Raw genomic sequence first — 5,574 nt, 5'->3', positions numbered from 1 at the left:
TGTTTCCGCCCGGTTTCGAACCAGGGACCTTTCGCGTGTGAGGCGAACGTGATAGCCACTACACTACGGAAACCGACCTGTCCTGGTGTTTCGAATGGCTCCCATCGAAGCCGGCTGGTAAAACGCGCACAGGCGTTTCCCGTGGGCCAGCCTGTGAGATAAAGGTTTCTACACTCACCTAAAGGATTATTAGGAACACCTGTTCAATAACCAACCAATCATATGGCAGTTGCTTCAATGCATTTAGGGGTGTGGTCCTGGTCAAGACAATCTCCTGAACTCCAAACTGAAAGTCTGAATGGGAAAGAAAGGTGATTTAAGCAATTTTGAGCGTGGCATGGTTGTTGGTGCCAGACGGGCTGGTCTGAGTATTTCACAATCTGCTCAGTTACTGGGATTTTCACGCACAACCATTTCTAGGGTTTACAAAGAATGGTGTGAAAAGGGAAAAACATCCAGTATGCGGCAGTCCTGTGGGCGAAAATGCCTTGTTGATGCTAGAGGTCAGAGGAGAATGGGCCGACTGATTCAAGCTGATAGAAGAGCAACTTTGACTGAAATAACCACTCGTTACAACCGAGGTATGCAGCAAAGCATTTGTGAAGCCACAACACGTACAACCTTGAGGCGGATGGGCTACAACAGCAGAAGACCCCACCGGGTACCACTCATCTCCACTACAAATAGGAAAAAGAGGCTACAATTTGCACAAACTCACCAAAATTGGACAGTTGTTGCCTGGTCTGATGAGTCTCGATTTCTGTTGAGACATTCAGATGGTAGAGTCAGAATTTGACGTAAACAGAATGAGAACATGGATCCATCATGCCTTGTTACCACTGTGCAGGCTGGTGGTGGTGGTGTAATGGTGTGGGGGATGTTTTCTTGGCACACTTTAGGCTCCTTAGTGCCAATTGGGCATCGTTTAAATGCCACGGCCTACCTGAGCATTGTTTCTGACCATGTCCATCCCTTTATGACCACCATGTACCCATCCTCTGATGGCTACTTCCAGCAGGATAATGCACCATGTCACAAAGGTTGAATCATTTCAAATTGGTTTCTTGAACATGACAATGAGTTCACTGTACTAAACTGGCCCCCACAGTCACCAGATCTCAACCCAATAGAGCATCTTTGGGATGTGGTGGAACGGGAGCTTCGTGCCCTGGATGTGCATCCCACAAATCTCCATCAACTGCAAGATGCTATCCTATCAATATGGGCCAACATTTCTAAAGAATGCTTTCAGCACCTTGTTGAATCAATGCCACGTAGAATTAAGTCAGTTCTGAAGGCGAAAGGGTGTCAAACATAGTATTAGTATGGTGTTCCTAATAATCCTTTAGGTGAGTGTATTTTCACTGACCTATTTTGCATTGCTCAAGGACACATCAGGACACTTTGGAAACTCTTTCAAAGGAAGAACGCCCTGAGCTATGACAAGACTTACACTTACCCCAACAAGGTGATGCTCAATGGCTTGTTCAAACAGCTGCTGCTCGTCTTGTGCCACCATCAGACAATCACAGAGCTATTGTGCCTTCTACACCTTACGGTAGCTTTACTTTAACAATAATAATGACGGCGACCACGACGACAAAAAGAAAAACAAGAACAACAACAACAACAACAAGAACAATAACATCATCATCAGATTTTAATTAAAAGTGGCTACACCAGCGTTTACAATTTCAACCTGTCGACGGACGGACGCTCTGAGTCCAACAATTTCGGGAACTCCAATGAAGAAAAGCCACCTACTGCCTCTGGGGAACCACGAGGGCAAGCAGGACGAAAAGGGCCGGCCCACAGCAGGCTCTTTCCGCCCGGTTTCAAACCGGGGACCTTTCGTGCGTTAGGCGAACGTGATAGCCACTACACTACGGAAACCAACCCGTCCTGGTGTTTCGAATAACTCCTATCGAAGCCGGCTGGTAAAACGCACACAGGCGTTTCCCGTGGGCCAGCCTGTGAGATAAAGGTTTCTATTTTCACTGACCTATTTTGCATTGCTCAAGGGCACATCAGGACACTTTGGAAACTCTTTCAAAGGAAGAACGCCCTGAGCAATGACAAGACTTACACTTACCCCAACAAGGTGATGCTCAATGGCTTGTTCAAACAGCTGCTGCTCGTCTTGTGCCACCATCAGACAATCACAGAGCTATTGTGCCTTCTGCACCTTACGGTAGCAACAAATCTAACTACTGCTTTACTTTAACATTAATAATGACGGCGACTACGACGACAACAAGAACAACAACAACAACAACAACATCAACAAGAACAACAACAACATCATCATCATCATCATCAGATTTTAATTAAAAGTGGCTACACCAGCGTTTACAATTTCAACCTGTCGACGGACGGACGCTCTGAGTGCACCGATTTCGGGATACTTCGGAAACTCTTTCAAAGGCAGGACGCCCTGCGATCAGACAGTGCCTGCACTTAGCCCAACAAGGTGATGCTGAATGGCTTGTTCAAACGGCTGGTGGTCTTCCGTCACCACCAGACTATCAGAGCTATTTTGCGCCTTCAACTACATAAGAGTAACAGCAATGTCACCGATCCTGCTACGGTCGTATTGCAACAGCAACGACATGTATCGATTTTAAAAGTGTCAGTTCCAGCGCCTCGCAAAGCTACCCTTCTGCGATCATTTGTTCTCAAGGTCAGGATTTCTTGCCACTCCGAGGAAGAGAAAACGACGGCCGGCCATGGGGCAGAGAGATGAGGACGGGTAACACGGCACTGGCACGCGTGCACTGCGGGTTGTTTCCGCCCAGTTTCGAACCAGGGACTTCTCGCGTGTGAGGCGAACATGATAGCCACTACACTACAGAAACCAACCTGTCCTGGGGTTTCGATTGGCTCCCATCGAAGCAGGCTGGTAAAACGCGCACAGGCGTTTCCCGTGGGCCTGCCTGTGAGATAAAGGTTTCTATTTTCACTGACCTATATTGCATTGCTCAAGGGCACATCAGGACACTTTGGAAACTCTTTTAAAGGAAGAATGCCCTGAGCTATGACAAGACTTACACTTACCCCAACAAGGTGATGCTCAATGGCTTGTTCAAACAGCTGCTGCTCGTCTTGTGCCACCATCAGACAATCACAGAGCTATTGTGCCTTCTACACCTTACGGTAGCAACAAATCTAACTACTGCTTTACTTTAACAATAATAATGACGGCGACCACGATGACAACAAGAACAACAACAACAACATCATCATCATCATCATCATCAGATTTTAATTAAAAGTGGCTACACCAGCGTTTACAATTTCAACCTGTCGACGGACGGACGCTCTGAGAGCACCGATTTCGGGCACTCCAATGAAGAAAAGCTACCCACCGCCTCCGGGGAACCACGAGGGCAAACAGGACGAAAAGGGCCGGCCCACAGCAGGCTGTTTCCGCCCGGTTTCGAACCGGGGACCTTTCGCGTGTTAGGCGAACGTGATAACCGCTACACTACGGAAACTGACACCGCCGCGTCTTGCTTCAAACGGTTACCGTTGAAGCCTGCTGGTAAAACGGGCTCAGGCATTTCAGGTCGGCTAGACTGTGAGATGGCGTCTGAAGTGCCGCGAAAGGATGCCATTTTCACAGACCTGTTTGGCATTGCTAAAGGGCACATCAGGACACTTCGGAAACTCTTTCAAAGGCAGGACGCCCTGCGCTCTGACAGTGCCTGCACTTAGCCCAACAAGGTGATGCTGAATGGCTTGTTCAAACGGCTGGTGGTCTTCCGTCACCACCAGACTATCAGAGCTATACTGCGCCTTCAACTACATAAGAGTAGATAGTAGGGTTTTTTGGGCGCGGCCTATTTTGTTATGACGTATGCCCTAAGCTTATTAATATTCCTACGTCATAATTGGGGGGCGTGATTTTAGGTAGAGTTATTTCCTTAATTATTCCTACGTCATATCCGTCAGAAAGTGTACACCCATAAAACCCTGAACATCAAGGCCACCCATAAATACCCCCACCCCTCTGAAGGCAACGCCCCGAAACTCTCCTCTCTATTTAAGAACCCGCGCTGCTTTTAGGCAATACCTCTTTAATTCTCAGCATCAGAAACATCCCGCTTCTTCAACATGTCCAGCGACATCAACATGAAACCCCGCAAGAAACAATCCCGGGCAAGGGTTCCTGTACTCACCAATTTGAAGATTGAACGCTCCTGGGTGTTGTTCTGGGGGGCTCGACGGGGTTACCGCTTTAAAAGGGATCCCAGCTATGTTGGAGTGGAGCTTTTTGCTTTGGGAGAGAAGGAGGGTACGTTGGAACCTTTTGAGACGGTAATTGAATACTCTTATGAGGACTGGTTGAAGGTGATGGCCTGGAGAGATCTGGGGCTTGTGGATAAGACTCTAGAAGGCTTGCAAGAGGGTCCAAGAGAATGCGAAATGGAGTCTCCGACTCAGGGTTTTGAAAGGTGTGAATGGGAAAGCTTGCAGAACTACGGTAGAGTGGTGAAGAGTCTATCTCTAACTACAGATCGTAAGGTTTTGTTTAGCAGTACCCTGATTACAAACCCTATTGAAGGGGGTGTGGAGGATCCAGAAAAACAGGTTACTGAAATTATGTTTGACGCCGTGGACTGGCCGTTCTTGAAAGAGGTCATAAACTGTATAAATGATGGTTTTGACATCTTGACCAAATGTTCGCAACTGGATTTGGTTAGAAGGAGAATATGCTGGATTATGGATTATATATCCCCCTTGAATGACGACGACGATCATAAAACAGACGACGTGTGGGGTTTTGGAGGGGGGTCTGACGGCTCAGGGGCTACTCTCTTCTAAGAGGGCGGTGTGTCGTGACGTAGTGAAGAGATAGGATAAAAGGCGCAACAATTCAATCATGGTTGAAAATTAAAGAGAATGTCTTACCTGAAAGCTGCGGACGTCGACAGGCTCTACAGGCCTCTTCAAACCCGGGATCACCCCTGGTTCTATTCCCCAGATTTTGTATACACTCTGGAACCCTTTGACTGCGGTTACTCTCCAAGACCTCAGACCCTGGACTGCTTCTGCAACTGGTTCTGTCATCAACACTCTGCAGCTAACCTGAGAGCGCTATTACACCATGTGCTTGACAGAAAAGTAGCCAACGCGAGCCTTTTCTCTACAGATTTAACCATCGATGAGGATCAACTTTCAAACCTGGAAAAGTTAATGGCTGCTGTAACAAAGACCGGGGGGTACGAACACTGGGATGAAGCGCTCAAGGGGGCCAAGAATGATATTAGGCCATTTCATCAACATCTGTATGACCTTTTACTGAGCATGTTTAATACACCTCTGTTTACTTTTAAAATAGGTCATATTGTTGTTTTATTTACATATGTAACTGAGGTGTGTGCCTACAAGATAAAGAAACAGGTATATTTGTTGATATAGATCAAGTAACCAATCATCTGATTTCTTTTTGTCTGGACCGTAGAAAAAATTGTTGTGTATGTTATACTTTTCTCAAATGTCTAAAAAGGGGTATCTGCTCTCCTGAAGTTGAATAAAAAACCTTGTATAAAAACTTTGCGCATAGTGTGGGTC

General features: G+C 46.8%; 2 non-coding genes across 2 annotated transcripts; both read right to left on the bottom strand.

Annotated features, from left to right (window-relative positions):
* Window positions 1-73, bottom strand: trnav-cac (transfer RNA valine (anticodon CAC)). Its single transcript has one exon. It is a non-coding gene; the product is annotated as a tRNA-Val (tRNA).
* Window positions 74-3,421: 3,348 nt separating this feature from the next.
* Window positions 3,422-3,494, bottom strand: trnav-aac (transfer RNA valine (anticodon AAC)). The gene has a single exon. It is a non-coding gene; the product is annotated as a tRNA-Val (tRNA).
* Between the last annotated feature and the right edge of the window lie 2,080 nt (window positions 3,495-5,574).

This window comes from Amia ocellicauda, assembly GCF_036373705.1.
Source record: "Amia ocellicauda isolate fAmiCal2 chromosome 11 unlocalized genomic scaffold, fAmiCal2.hap1 SUPER_11_unloc_6, whole genome shotgun sequence".
Classification (NCBI taxonomy): Eukaryota; Metazoa; Chordata; class Actinopteri; order Amiiformes; family Amiidae; genus Amia; species Amia ocellicauda.
The sequence above is the reverse complement of the archived record's forward strand: the minus strand, read 5'-3'. Positions and strand labels throughout refer to the sequence as shown.